This window comes from Amia ocellicauda, unplaced genomic scaffold (genome assembly GCF_036373705.1).
Source record: "Amia ocellicauda isolate fAmiCal2 unplaced genomic scaffold, fAmiCal2.hap1 HAP1_SCAFFOLD_196, whole genome shotgun sequence".
Classification (NCBI taxonomy): domain Eukaryota; kingdom Metazoa; phylum Chordata; class Actinopteri; order Amiiformes; family Amiidae; genus Amia; species Amia ocellicauda.
Genome location: NW_027102759.1, coordinates 37,501 through 51,972, shown reverse-complemented (window position 1 = coordinate 51,972; position 14,472 = coordinate 37,501). Strand labels below are relative to the sequence as shown.

The 14,472-nt window shown below is 43.6% G+C and overlaps 13 non-coding genes across 13 annotated transcripts; all 13 read right to left on the bottom strand.

The window, feature by feature from the left end:
* Positions 1 to 138: 138 nt before the first annotated feature.
* Positions 139 to 257, bottom strand: LOC136724878 (5S ribosomal RNA). The gene has a single exon (XR_010807302.1). It is a non-coding gene; the product is annotated as a 5S ribosomal RNA (ribosomal RNA).
* A 1,058-nt stretch (positions 258 to 1,315) lies between these two features.
* LOC136724905 (5S ribosomal RNA) lies at positions 1,316 to 1,434 on the bottom strand. Its single transcript, XR_010807327.1, has one exon. It is a non-coding gene; the product is annotated as a 5S ribosomal RNA (ribosomal RNA).
* Positions 1,435 to 2,500: 1,066 nt separating this feature from the next.
* On the bottom strand, positions 2,501 to 2,619 carry LOC136724885 (5S ribosomal RNA). The gene has a single exon (XR_010807309.1). It is a non-coding gene; the product is annotated as a 5S ribosomal RNA (ribosomal RNA).
* A 1,066-nt stretch (positions 2,620 to 3,685) lies between these two features.
* On the bottom strand, positions 3,686 to 3,804 carry LOC136724877 (5S ribosomal RNA). The gene has a single exon (XR_010807301.1). It is a non-coding gene; the product is annotated as a 5S ribosomal RNA (ribosomal RNA).
* Positions 3,805 to 4,870: 1,066 nt separating this feature from the next.
* LOC136724875 (5S ribosomal RNA) lies at positions 4,871 to 4,989 on the bottom strand. Its single transcript, XR_010807300.1, has one exon. It is a non-coding gene; the product is annotated as a 5S ribosomal RNA (ribosomal RNA).
* A 1,055-nt stretch (positions 4,990 to 6,044) lies between these two features.
* LOC136724874 (5S ribosomal RNA) lies at positions 6,045 to 6,163 on the bottom strand. Its single transcript, XR_010807299.1, has one exon. It is a non-coding gene; the product is annotated as a 5S ribosomal RNA (ribosomal RNA).
* Positions 6,164 to 7,218: 1,055 nt separating this feature from the next.
* On the bottom strand, positions 7,219 to 7,337 carry LOC136724873 (5S ribosomal RNA). The gene has a single exon (XR_010807298.1). It is a non-coding gene; the product is annotated as a 5S ribosomal RNA (ribosomal RNA).
* Positions 7,338 to 8,392: 1,055 nt separating this feature from the next.
* Positions 8,393 to 8,511, bottom strand: LOC136724857 (5S ribosomal RNA). The gene has a single exon (XR_010807283.1). It is a non-coding gene; the product is annotated as a 5S ribosomal RNA (ribosomal RNA).
* Positions 8,512 to 9,577: 1,066 nt separating this feature from the next.
* Positions 9,578 to 9,696, bottom strand: LOC136724835 (5S ribosomal RNA). Its single transcript, XR_010807263.1, has one exon. It is a non-coding gene; the product is annotated as a 5S ribosomal RNA (ribosomal RNA).
* Positions 9,697 to 10,752: 1,056 nt separating this feature from the next.
* LOC136724853 (5S ribosomal RNA) lies at positions 10,753 to 10,872 on the bottom strand. Its single transcript, XR_010807280.1, has one exon. It is a non-coding gene; the product is annotated as a 5S ribosomal RNA (ribosomal RNA).
* Positions 10,873 to 11,927: 1,055 nt separating this feature from the next.
* Positions 11,928 to 12,046, bottom strand: LOC136724833 (5S ribosomal RNA). Its single transcript, XR_010807261.1, has one exon. It is a non-coding gene; the product is annotated as a 5S ribosomal RNA (ribosomal RNA).
* Positions 12,047 to 13,101: 1,055 nt separating this feature from the next.
* Positions 13,102 to 13,220, bottom strand: LOC136724872 (5S ribosomal RNA). Its single transcript, XR_010807297.1, has one exon. It is a non-coding gene; the product is annotated as a 5S ribosomal RNA (ribosomal RNA).
* A 1,058-nt stretch (positions 13,221 to 14,278) lies between these two features.
* LOC136724870 (5S ribosomal RNA) lies at positions 14,279 to 14,397 on the bottom strand. Its single transcript, XR_010807295.1, has one exon. It is a non-coding gene; the product is annotated as a 5S ribosomal RNA (ribosomal RNA).
* Between the last annotated feature and the right edge of the window lie 75 nt (positions 14,398 to 14,472).

Here is a 14,472-nt window from a genome sequence, read left to right as displayed (position 1 = left end):
GGACCGTTTACGTTGGAGAACAAGATCTATTGTATGCCTGTGTATTTGGGGAAGTCAAATGTGAAATAATGATGAAATTGCGTGTATCCAAAGTTAAAACTCGTGATTTGTCGCCCTCTGGTGTGTAAAAGATGCAAAAGCTTACAGCACCTGGTATTCCCAGGCGGTCTCCCATCCAAGTACTGACCAGGCCCGAGCCTGCTTAGCTTCCGAGATCGGACGAGATCGGGCGTATTCAGGCTAGTATGGCCGTAAGCCAGGGAGGGTGTCCCTGACGCTCTACTTAAAGGGAAGGCAATATCCGTTTCTGCCGCTCATACTTGCAGTTGAACTGTCTCTCTACTCTAAAGTCCGGGACACACCAGCGCGCCGCAGACAGTCCCTGCTAACACGAAACGTTGTGGCAACGTTGTGCGTTAGCTGGGGTGCCACACCAGACCGGAACTATATATTACAAAACGAACACATTGTCTTGATAATACAGCTGTAATTGAGTGCCTGACACGCCAGTCAAGCGCAATCTTGAGAAGGTGTGCATTTCAGTAAGGATTTCAATTGACATGCAGTATGAAACTGAAAGGAGGTTGCATCACTATGATGCATAACATTGCATGTATTGTATTTTCAAGTGTGTGCATTCATCCTGTTGTCATTTTGTTTTGAAAGCAGAAGAATCATTCTTGCTGAGGTTGCTGAGACAAATGTAAACCAGTAAAACATATGAAGAGAAACAAACCTTGAATATAAGTTCAGTTGTTTAAACATTTGACAAACTATGGTGAGGGGGTAAGAAAACACACAAATCCAGCAGCTCCTGTATTTCAATACACCAGAACCCAATATTATTGGCGAGTCGGGTAGTCCATCATCACAGTTCGAGGGCAGGCATCATTTCAGTAATTTCATCCCGTTGCATTCACATCCGTGCCTTGAATGAGATTGAATGTGATCTTTGCTCTCAAGTATGTTCCCAAGTTTTACACTTTCGTGCTTTGCATGAATGGGAATGGAACCGTGTGTGTTGAATGAGGCTCCTTGTGAGCACTGAACTTTGTCCGGTGGAGTTCCTTTTTGTGTTGCTGTAATTGTGTCATTTCTCGATGAGAAAGATTAGGCAACATTTAGTCACTTCTAGCCATGATGCTCAATTTATTTACGAATGTACCCTAGTTACTAGGGACCGTTTACGTTGGAGAACAAGATCTATTGTATGCCTGTGTATTTGGGGAAGTAAAATCTGAAATATTGATGAAATTGCGTGTATCCAAAGTTAAAACTCGTGATTTGTCGCCCTCTGGTGTGTAAAAGATGCAAAAGCTTACAGCACCTGGTATTCCAAGGCGGTCTCCCATCCAAGTACTGACCAGGCCCAAGCCTGCTTGACTTCCGAGATCGGACGAGATCGGGCGTATTCAGGCTAGTATGGCCGTAAGCCAGGGAGGCTGTCCCTGACGCTCTACTTAAAGGGAAGGCAATATCCGTTTCTGCCGCTCATACTTGCAGTTGAACTGTCTCTCTACTCTAAAGTCCGGGACACACCAGCGCGCCGCAGACAGTCCCTGCTAACACGCCACGTTGTGGCAACATTGTGGCAACGTTGTGCGTTAGCTGGGGTGCCACACCAGACCGGAACTATATATTACAAAACGAACACATTGTCTTGATAAAACAGCTGTAATTGAGTGCCTGACACGCCAGTCAAGCGCAATCTTGAGAAGGTGTGCATTTCAGTAAGGATTTCAATTGACATGCAGTATGAAACTGAAAGGAGGTTGCATCACTATGATGCATAACATTGCATGTATTGTATTTTCAAGTGTGTGCATTCATCCTGTTGTCATTTTGTTTTGAAAGCAGAAGAATCATTCAACAGGTTGCTGAGACAAATGTAAACCAGTAAAACATATGAAGAGAAACAAACCTTGAATATAAGTTCAGTTGTTTAAACATTTGACAAACTATGGTGAGGGGGTAAGAAAACACACAAATCCAGCAGCTCCTGTATTTCAATACACCAGAACCCAATATTATTGGCGAGTCGGGTAGTCCATCATCACAGTTCGAGGGCAGGCATCATTTCAGTAATTTCATCCCGTTGCATTCACATCCGTGCCTTGAATGAGATTGAATGTGATCTTTGCTCTCAAGTATTTTCCCAAGTTTTACACTTTCGTGCTTTGCATGAATGGGAATGGAACCGTGTGTGTTGAATGAGGCTCCTTGTGAGCACTGAACTTTGTCCGGTGGAGTTCCTTTTTGTGTTGGTGTAATTGTGTCATTTCTCGATGAGAAAGATTAGGCAACATTTAGTCACTTCTAGCCATGATGCTCAATTTATTTACGAATGTACACTAGTTACTAGGGACCGTTTACGTTGGAGAACAAGATCTATTGTATGCCTGTGTATTTGGGGAAGTCAAATCTGAAATAATGATGAAATTGCGTGTATCCAAAGTTAAAACTCGTGATTTGTCGCCCTTTGGTGTGTAAAAGATGCAAAAGCTTACAGCACCTGGTATTCCCAGGGGGTCTCCCATCCAAGTACTGACCAGGCCCGAGCCTGCTTAGCTTCCGAGATCGGACGAGATCGGGCGTATTCAGGCTAGTATGGCCGTAAGCCAGGGAGGCTGTCCCTGACGCGCTACTTAAAGGGAAGGCAATATCCGTTTCTGCCGTTCATACTTACAGTTGAACTGTCTCTCTACTCTAAAGCCCGGGACACACCAGCGCGCCGCAGACAGTCCCAGCTAACACGCCACGTTGTGGCAACATTGTGGCAACGTTGTGCGTTAGCTGGGGTGCCACACCAGACCGGAACTATATATTACAAAACGAACACATTGTCTTGATAAAACAGCTGTAATTGAGTGCCTGACACGCCAGTCAAGCGCAATCTTGAGAAGGTGTGCATTTCAGTAAGGATTTCAATTGACATGCAGTATGAAACTGAAAGGAGGTTGCATCACTATGATGCATAACATTGCATGTATTGTATTTTCAAGTGTGTGCATTCATCCTGTTGTCATTTTGTTTTGAAAGCAGAAGAATCATTCAACAGGTTGCTGAGACAAATGTAAACCAGTAAAACATATGAAGAGAAACAAACCTTGAATATAAGTTCAGTTGTTTAAACATTTGACAAACTATGGTGAGGGGGTAAGAAAACACACAAATCCAGCAGCTCCTGTATTTCAATACACCAGAACCCAATATTATTGGCGAGTCGGGTAGTCCATCATCACAGTTCGAGGGCAGGCATCATTTCAGTAATTTCATCCCGTTGCATTCACATCCGTGCCTTGAATGAGATTGAATGTGATCTTTGCTCTCAAGTATGTTCCCAAGTTTTACACTTTCGTGCTTTGCATGAATGGGAATGGAACCGTGTGTGTTGAATGAGGCTCCTTGTGAGCACTGAACTTTGTCCGGTGGAGTTCCTTTTTGTGTTGCTGTAATTGTGTCATTTCTCGATGAGAAAGATTAGGCAACATTTAGTCACTTCTAGCCATGATGCTCAATTTATTTACAAATGTACACTAGTTACTAGGGACCGTTTACGTTGGAGAACAAGATCTATTGTATGCCTGTGTATTTGGGGAAGTCAAATCTGAAATAATGATGAAATTGCGTGTATCCAAAGTTAAAACTTGTGATTTGTCGCCCTTTGGTGTGTAAAAGATGCAAAAGCTTACAGCACCTGGTATTCCCAGGCGGTCTCCCATCCAAGTACTGACCAGGCCCGAGCCTGCTTAGCTTCCGAGATCGGACGAGATCGGGCGTATTCAGGCTAGTATGGCCGTAAGCCAGGGAGGCTGTCCCTGATGCTGTACTTAAAGGGAAGGCAATATCCGTTTCTGCCGTTCATACTTACAGTTGAACTGTCTCTCTACTCTAAAGCCCGGGACACAGCAGCGCGCCGCAGACAGTCCCTGCTAACATGCCACGTTGTGGCAACATTGTGGCAACGTTGTGCGTTAGCTGGGGTGCCACACCAGACCGGAACTATATTTTACAAAAAAAACACATTGTCTTGATAAAACAGCTGTAATTGAGTGCCTGACACGCCAGTCAAGCGCAATCTTGAGAAGGTGTGCATTTCAGTAAGGATTTCAATTGACATGCAGTATGAAACTGAAAGGAGGTTGCATCACTATGATGCATAACATTGCATGTATTGTATTTTCAAGTGTGTGCATTCATCCTGTTGTCATTTTGTTTTGAAAGCAGAAGAATCATTCAACAGGTTGCTGAGACAAATGTAAACCAGTAAAACATATGAAGAGAAACAAACCTTGAATATAAGTTCAGTTGTTTAAACATTTGACAAACTATGGTGAGGGGGTAAGAAAACACACAAATCCAGCAGCTCCTGTATTTCAATACACCAGAACCCAATATTATTGGCGAGTCGGGTAGTCCATCATCACAGTTCGAGGGCAGGCATCATTTCAGTAATTTCATCCCGTTGCATTCACATCCGTGCCTTGAATGAGATTGAATGTGATCTTTGCTCTCAAGTATGTTCCCAAGTTTTACACTTTCGTGCTTTGCATGAATGGGAATGGAACCGTGTGTGTTGAATGAGGCTCCTTGTGAGCACTGAACTTTGTCCGGTGGAGTTCCTTTTTGTGTTGCTGTAATTGTGTCATTTCTCGATGAGAAAGATTAGGCAACATTTAGTCACTTCTAGCCATGATGCTCAATTTATTTACGAATGTACACTAGTTACTAGGGACCGTTTACGTTGGAGAACAAGATCTATTCTATGCCTGTGTATTTGGGGAAGTAAAATCTGAAATAATGATGAAATTGCGTGTATCCAAAGTTAAAACTCGTGATTTGTCGCCCTCTGGTGTGTAAAAGATGCAAAAGCTTACAGCACCTGGTATTCCCAGGCGGTCTCCCATCCAAGTACTGACCAGGCCCGAGCCTGCTTAGCTTCCGAGATCGGACGAGATCGGGCGTATTCAGGCTAGTATGGCCGTAAGCCAGGGAGGCTGTCCCTGACGCTCTACTTAAAGGGAAGGCAATATCCGTTTCTTCCGCTCATACTTGCAATTGAACTGTCTCTCTACTCTAAAGTCCGGGACACACCAGCGCGCCGCAGACAGTCCCTGCTAACACGAAACGTTGTGGCAACGTTGTGCGTTAGCTGGGGTGCCACACCAGACCGGAACTATATATTACAAAACGAACACATTGTCTTGATAAAACAGCTGTAATTGAGTGCCTGACACGCCAGTCAAGCGCAATCTTGAGAAGGTGTGCATTTCAGTAAGGATTTCTATTGACATGCAGTATGAAACTGAAAGGAGGTTGCATCACTATGATGCATAACATTGCATGTATTGTATTTTCAAGTGTGTGCATTCATCCTGTTGTCATTTTGTTTTGAAAGCAGAAGAATCATTCAACAGGTTGCTGAGACAAATGTAAACCAGTAAAACATATGAAGAGAAACAAACCTTGAATATAAGTTCAGTTGTTTAAACATTTGACAAACTATGGTGAGGGGGTAAGAAAACACACAAATCCAGCAGCTCCTGTATTTCAATACACCAGAACCCAATATTATTGGCGAGTCGGGTAGTCCATCATCACAGTTCGAGGGCAGGCATCATTTCAGTAATTTCATCCCGTTGCATTCACATCCGTGCCTTGAATGAGATTGAATGTGATCTTTGCTCTCAAGTATGTTCCCAAGTTTTACACTTTCGTGCTTTGCATGAATGGGAATGGAACCGTGTGTGTTGAATGAGGCTCCTTGTGAGCACTGAACTTTGTCCGGTGGAGTTCCTTTTTGTGTTGCTGTAATTGTGTCATTTCTCGATGAGAAAGATTAGGCAACATTTAGTCACTTCTAGCCATGATGCTCAATTTATTTACGAATGTACCCTAGTTACTAGGGACCGTTTACGTTGGAGAACAAGATCTATTGTATGCCTGTGTATTTGGGGAAGTCAAATCTGAAATAATGATGAAATTGCGTGTATCCAAAGTTAAAACTCGTGATTTGTCGCCCTCTGGTGTGTAAAAGATGCAAAAGCTTACAGCACCTGGTATTCCCAGGCGGTCTCCCATCCAAGTACTGACCAGGCCCGAGCCTGCTTAGCTTCCGAGATCGGACGAGATCGGGCGTATTCAGGCTAGTATGGCCGTAAGCCAGGGAGGCTGTCCCTGACGCTCTACTTAAAGGGAAGGCAATATCCGTTTCTGCCGCTCATACTTGCAGTTGAACTCTCTCTCTACTCTAAAGTCCGGGACACACCAGCGCGCCGCAGACAGTCCCTGCTAACACGAAACGTTGTGGCAACGTTGTGCGTTAGCTGGGGTGCCACACCAGACCGGAACTATATATTACAAAACGAACATATTGTCTTGATAATACAGCTGTAATTGAGTGCCTGACACGCCAGTCAAGCGCAATCTTGAGAAGGTGTGCATTTCAGTAAGGATTTCAATTGACATGCAGTTTGAAACTGAAAGGAGGTTGCATCACTATGATGCATAACATTGCATGTATTGTATTTTCAAGTGTGTGCATTCATCCTGTTGTCATTTTGTTTTGAAAGCAGAAGAATCATTCAACAGGTTGCTGAGACAAATGTAAACCAGTAAAACATATGAAGAGAAACAAACCTTGAATATAAGTTCAGTTGTTTAAACATTTGACAAACTATGGTGAGGGGGTAAGAAAACACACAAATCCAGCAGCTCCTGTATTTCAATACACCAGAACCCAATATTATTGGCGAGTCGGGTAGTCCATCATCACAGTTCGAGGGCAGGCATCATTTCAGTAATTTCATCCCGTTGCATTCACATCCGTGCCTTGAATGAGATTGAATGTGATCTTTGCTCTCAAGTATGTTCCCAAGTTTTACACTTTCGTGCTTTGCATGAATGGGAATGGAACCGTGTGTGTTGAATGAGGCTCCTTGTGAGCACTGATCTTTGTCCGGTGGAGTTCCTTTTTGTGTTGCTGTAATTGTGTCATTTCTCGATGAGAAAGATTAGGCAACATTTAGTCACTTCTAGCCATGATGCTCAATTTATTTACGAATGTACCCTAGTTACTAGGGACCGTTTACGTTGGAGAACAAGATCTATTGTATGCCTGTGTATTTGGGGAAGTCAAATCTGAAATAATGATGAAATTGCGTGTATCCAAAGTTAAAACTCGTGATTTGTCGCGCTCTGGTGTGTAAAAGATGCAAAAGCTTACAGCACCTGGTATTCCCAGGCGGTCTCCCATCCAAGTACTGACCAGGCCCGAGCCTGCTTAGCTTCCGAGATCGGACGAGATCGGGCGTATTCAGGCTAGTATGGCCGTAAGCCAGGGAGGCTGTCCCTGACGCTCTACTTAAAGGGAAGGCAATATCCGTTTCTGCCGTTCATACTTACAGTTGAACTGTCTCTCTACTCTAAAGCCCGGGACACACCAGCGCGCCGCAGACAGTCCCTGCTAACACGAAACGTTGTGGCAACGTTGTGCGTTAGCTGGGGTGCCACACCAGACCGGAACTATATATTACAAAACGAACACATTGTCTTGATAATACAGCTGTAATTGAGTGCCTGACACGCCAGTCAAGCTCAATCTTGAGAAGGTGTGCATTTCAATAAGGATTTCAATTGACATACAGTATGAAACTGAAAGGAGGTTGCATCACTATGATGCATAACATTGCAAGTATTGTATTTTCAAGTGTGTGCATTCATCCTGTTGTCATTTTGTTTTGAAAGCAGAAGAATCATTCAACAGGTTGCTGAGACAAATGTAAACCAGTAAAACATATGAAGAGAAACAAACCTTGAATATAAGTTCAGTTGTTTAAACATTTGACAAACTATGGTGAGGGGGTAAGAAAACACACAAATCCAGCAGCTCCTGTATTTCAATACACCAAAACACAATATTATTGGCGAGTCGGGTAGTCCATCATCACAGTTCGAGGGCAGGCATCATTTCAGTAATTTCATCCCGTTGCATTCACATCCGTGCCTTGAATGAGATTGAATGTGATCTTTGCTCTCAAGTATGTTCCCAAGTTTTACACTTTCGTGCTTTGCATGAATGGGAATGGAACCGTGTGTGTTGAATGAGGCTCCTTGTGAGCACTGAACTTTTTCCGGTGGAGTTCCTTTTTGTGTTGCTGTAATTGTGTCATTTCTCGATGAGAAAGATTAGGCAACATTTAGTAACTTCTAGCCATGATGCTCAATTTATTTACGAATGTACCCTAGTTACTAGGGACCGTTTACGTTGGAGAACAAGATCTATTGTATGCCTGTGTATTTGGGGAAGTCAAATCTGAAATAATGATGAAATTGCGTGTATCCAAAGTTAAAACTCGTGATTTGTCGCCCTCTGGTGTGTAAAAGATGCAAAAGCTTACAGCACCTGGTATTCCCAGGCGGTCTCCCATGCAAGTACTGACCAGGCCCGAGCCTGCTTAGTTTCCGAGATCGGACGAGATCGGGCGTATTCAGGCTAGTATGGCCGTAAGCCAGGAATGCTGTCCCTGACGCTCTACTTAAAGGGAAGGCAATATCCGTTTCTGCCGTTCATACTTACAGTTGAACTGTCTCTCTACTCTAAAGCCCGGGACACACCAGCGCGCCGCAGACAGTCCCTGCTAAGACGCCACGTTGTGGCAACATTGTGGCAACGTTGTGCGTTAGCTGGGGTGCCACACCAGACCGGAACTATATTTTACAAAACGAACACATTGTCTTGATAATACAGCTGTAATTGAGTGCCTGACATGCCAGTCAAGCGCAATCTTGAGAAGGTGTGCATTTCAGTAAGGATTTCAATTGACATGCAGTATGAAACTGAAAGGAGGTTGCATCACTATGATGCATAACATTGCATGTATTGTATTTTCAAGTGTGTGCATTCATCCTGTTGTCATTTTGTTTTGAAAGCAGAAGAATCATTCAACAGGTTGCTGAGACAAATGTAAACCAGTAAAACATATGAAGAGAAACAAACCTTGAATATAAGTTCAGTTGTTTAAACATTTGACAAACTATGGTGAGGGGGTAAGAAAACACACAAATCCAGCAGCTCCTGTATTTCAATACACCAGAACCCAATATTATTGGCGAGTCGGGTAGTCCATCATCACAGTTCGAGGGCAGGCATCTTTTCAGTAATTTCATCCCGTTGCATTCACATCCGTGCCTTGAATGAGATTGAATGTGATCTTTGCTCTCAAGTATGTTCCCAAGTTTTACACTTTCGTGCTTTGCATGAATGGGAATGGAACCGTGTGTGTTGAATGAGGCTCCTTGTGAGCACTGATCTTTGTCCGGTGGAGTTCCTTTTTGTGTTGCTGTAATTGTGTCATTTCTCGATGAGAAAGATTAGGCAACATTTAGTCACTTCTAGCCATGATGCTCAATTTATTTACGAATGTACCCTAGTTACTAGGGACCGTTTACGTTGGAGAACAAGATCTATTGTTTGCCTGTGTATTTGGGGAAGTCAAATCTGAAATAATGATGAAATTGCGTGTATCCAAAGTTAAAACTCGTGATTTGTCGCGCTCTGGTGTGTAAAAGATGCAAAAGCTTACAGCACCTGGTATTCCCAGGCGGTCTCCCATCCAAGTACTGACCAGGCCCGAGCCTGCTTAGCTTCCGAGATCGGACGAGATCGGGCGTATTCAGGCTAGTATGGCCGTGAGCCAGGGAGCCTGTCCCTGACGCTCTATTTAAAGGGATGGCAATATCCGTTTCTGCCGTTCATACTTACAGTTGAACTGTCTCTCTACTCTAAAGCCCGGGACACACCAGCGCGCCGCAGACAGTCCCTGCTAATATGCCACGTTGTGGCAACGTTGTGCGTTAGCTGGGGTGCCACACCAGACCGGAACTATATTTTACAAAACGAACACATTTGTCTTGATAAAACAGCTGTAATTGAGTGCCTGACACGCCAGTCAAGCGCAATCTTGAGAAGGTGTGCATTTCAATAAGGATTTCAATTGACGTGCAGTATGAAACTGAAAGGAGGTTGCATCACTATGATGCATAACATTGCATGTATTGTATTTTCAAGTGTGTGCATTCATCCTGTTGTCATTTTGTTTTGAAAGCAGAAGAATCATTCAACAGGTTGCTGAGACAAATGTAAACCAGTAAAACATATGAAGAGAAACAAACCTTGAATATAAGTTCAGTTGTTTAAACATTTGACAAACTATGGTGAGGGGGTAAGAAAACACACAAATCCAGCAGCTCCTGTATTTCAATACACCAGAACCCAATATTATTGGCGAGTCGGGTAGTCCATCATCACAGTTCGAGGGCAGGCATCATTTCAGTAATTTCATCCCGTTGCATTCACATCCGTGCCTTGAATGAGATTGAATGTGATCTTTGCTCTCAAGTATGTTCCCAAGTTTTACATTTTCGTGCTTTGCATGAATGGGGATTGAACCGTGTGTGTTGAATGAGGCTCCTTGTGAGCACTGATCTTTGTCCGGTGGAGTTCCTTTTTGTGTTGCTGTAATTGTGTCATTTCTCGATGAGAAAGATTAGGCAACATTTAGTCACTTCTAGCCATGATGCTCAATTTATTTACGAATGTACCCTAGTTACTAGGGACCGTTTACGTTGGAGAACAAGATCTATTGTATGCCTGTGTATTTGGGGAAGTCAAATCTGAAATAATGATGAAATTGCGTGTATCCAAAGTTAAAACTCGTGATTTGTCGCGCTCTGGTGTGTAAAAGATGCAAAAGCTTACAGCACCTGGTATTCCCCAGGCGGTCTCCCATCCAAGTACTGACCAGGCCCGAGCCTGCTTAGCTTCCGAGATCGGACGAGATCGGGCGTATTCAGGCTAGTATGGCCGTAAGCCAGGGAGGCTGTCCCTGACGCTCTACTTAAAGGGATGGCAATATCCGTTTCTGCCGTTCATACTTACAGTTGAACTGTCTCTCTACTCTAAAGCCCGGGACACACCAGCGCGCCGCAGACAGTCCCTGCTAATATGCCACGTTGTGGCAACGTTGTGCGTTAGCTGGGGTGCCACACCAGACCGGAACTATATTTTACAAAACGAACACATTGTCTTGATAAAACAGCTGTAATTGAGTGCCTGACACGCCAGTCAAGCGCAATCTTGAGAAGGTGTGCATTTCAGTAAGGATATCAATTGACATGCAGTATGAAACTGAAAGGAGGTTGCATCACTATGATGCATAACATTGCATGTATTGTATTTTCAAGTGTGTGCATTCATCCTGTTGTCATTTTGTTTTGAAAGCAGAAGAATCATTCAACAGATTGCTGAGACAAATGTAAACCAGTAAAACATATGAAGAGAAATAAACCTTGAATATAAGTTCAGTTGTTTAAACATTTGACAAACTATGGTGAGGGGGTAAGAAAACACACAAATCCAGCAGCTCCTGTATTTCAATACACCAGAACCCAATATTATTGGCGAGTCGGGTAGTCCATCATCACAGTTCGAGGGCAGGCATCATTTCAGTAATTTCATCCCGTTGCATTCACATCCGTGCCTTGAATGAGATTGAATGTGATCTTTGCTCTCAAGTATGTTCCCAAGTTTTACACTTTCGTGCTTTGCATGAATGGGAATGGAACCGTGTGTGTTGAATGAGGCTCCTTGTGAGCACTGAACTCTGTCCGGTGGAGTTCCTTTTTGTGTTGCTGTAATTGTGTCATTTCTCGATGAGAAAGATTAGGCAACATTTAGTCACTTCTAGCCATGATGCTCAATTTATTTACGAATGTACCCTAGTTACTAGGGACCGTTTACGTTGGAGAACAAGATCTATTGTATGCCTGTGTATTTGGGGAAGTCAAATCTGAAATAATGATGAAATTGCGTGTATCCAAAGTTAAAACTCGTGATTTGTCGCCCTCTGGTGTGTAAAAGATGCAAAAGCTTACAGCACCTGGTTTTCCCAGGTGGTCTCCCATCCAAGTACTGACCAGGCCCGAGCCTGCTTAGCTTCCGAGATCGGACGAGATCGGGCGTATTCAGGCTAGTATGGCCCTAAGCCAGGGAGGCTGTCCCTGACGCTCTACTTAAAGAGAAGGCAATATCCGTTTCTGCCGCTCATACTTGCAGTTGAACTGTCTCTCTACTCTAAAGTCCGGGACACACCAGCGCGCCGCAGACAGTCCCTGCTAACACGAAACGTTGTGGCAACGTTGTGCGTTAGCTGGGGTGCCACACCAGACCGGAACTATATATTACAAAACGAACACATTGTCTTGATAAAACAGCTGTAATTGAGTGCCTGACACGCCAGTCAAGCGCAATCTTGAGAAGGTGTGCATTTCAGTAAGGATTTCAATTGACATGCAGTATGAAACTGAAAGGAGGTTGCATCACTATGATGCATAACATTGCATGTATTGTATTTTCAAGTGTGTGCATTCATCCTGTTGTCATTTTGTTTTGAAAGCAGAAGAATCATTCAACAGGTTGCTGAGACAAATGTAAACCAGTAAAACATATGAAGAGAAACAAACCTTGAATATAAGTTCAGTTGTTTAAACATTTGACAAACTATGGTGAGGGGGTAAGAAAACACACAAATCCAGCAGCTCCTGTATTTCAATACACCAGAACCCAATATTATTGGCGAGTCGGGTAGTCCATCATCACAGTTCGAGGGCAGGCATCATTTCAGTAATTTCATCCCGTTGCATTCACATCCGTGCCTTGAATGAGATTGAATGTGATCTTTGCTCTCAAGTATGTTCCCAAGTTTTACACTTTCGTGCTTTGCATGAATGGGAATGGAACCGTGTGTGTTGAATGAGGCTCCTTGTGAGCACTGAACTTTGTCCGGTGGAGTTCCTTTTTGTGTTGCTGTAATTGTGTAATTTCTCGATGAGAAAGATTAGGCAACATTTAGTCACTTCTAGCCATGATGCTCAATTTATTTACGAATGTACCCTAGTTACTAGGGACCGTTTACGTTGGAGAACAAGATCTATTGTATGCCTGTGTATTTGGGGAAGTCAAATCTGAAATAATGATGAAATTGCGAGTATCCAAAGTTAAAACTCGTGATTTGTCGCCCTCTGGTGTGTAAAAGATGCAAAAGCTTACAGCACCTGGTATTCCCAGGCGGTCTCCCATCCAAGTACTGACCAGGCCCGAGCCTGCTTAGCTTCCGAGATCGGACGAGATCGGGCGTATTCAGGCTAGTATGGCCGTAAGCCAGGGAGCCTGTCCCTGACGCTCTACTTAAAGGGAAGGCAATATCCGTTTCTGCCGCTCATACTTGCAGTTGAACTGTCTCTCTACTCTAAAGTCCGGGACACACCAGCGCGCCGCAGACAGTCCCTGCTAACACGAAACGTTGTGGCAACGTTGTGCGTTAGCTGGGGTGCCACACCAGACCGGAACTATATATTACAAAACGAACACATTGTCTTGATAAAACAGCTGTAATTGAGTGCCTGACACGCCAGTCAAGCGCAATCTTGAGAAGGTGTGCATTTCAGTAAGGATTTCAATTGACATGCAGTATGAAACTGAAAGGAGGTTGCATCACTATGATGCATAACATTGCATGTATTGTATTTTCAAGTGTGTGCATTCATCCTGTTGTCATTTTGTTTTGAAAGTAGAAGAATCATTTTTGCTGAGGTTGCTGAGACAAATGTAAACCAGTAAAACATATGAAGAGAAACAAACCTTGAATATAAGTTCAGTTGTTTAAACATTTGACAAACTATGGTGAGGGGGTAAGAAAACACACAAATCCAGCAGCTCCTGTATTTCAATACACCAGAACCCAATATTATTGGCGAGTCGGGTAGTCCATCATCACAGTTCGAGGGCAGGCATCATTTCAGTAATTTCATCCCGTTGCATTCACATCCGTGCCTTGAATGAGATTGAATGTGATCTTTGCTCTCAAGTATGTTCCCAAGTTTTACACTTTCGTGCTTTGCATGAATGGGAATGGAACCGTGTGTGTTGAATGAGGCTCCTTGTGAGCACTGAACTTTGTCCGGTGGAGTTCCTTTTTGTGTTGCTGTAATTGTGTCATTTCTCGATGAGAAAGATTAGGCAACATTTAGTCACTTCTAGCCATGATGCTCAATTTATTTATGAATGTACCCTAGTTACTAGGGACCGTTTACGTTGGAGAACAAGATCTATTGTATGCCTGTGTATTTGGGGAAGTCAAATCTGAAATAATGATGAAATTGCGTGTATCCAAAGTTAAAACTCGTGATTTGTCGCCCTCTGGTGTGTAAAAGATGCAAAAGCTTACAGCACCTGGTATTCCCAGGCGGTCTCCCATCCAAGTACTGACCAGGCCCGAGCCTGCTTAGCTTCCGAGATCGGACGAGATCGGGCGTATTCAGGCTAGTATGGCCGTAAGCCAGGGAGGCTGTCCCTGACGCTCTACTTAAAGGGAAGGCAATATCCGTTTCTGCCGTTCATACTTACAGTTGAAC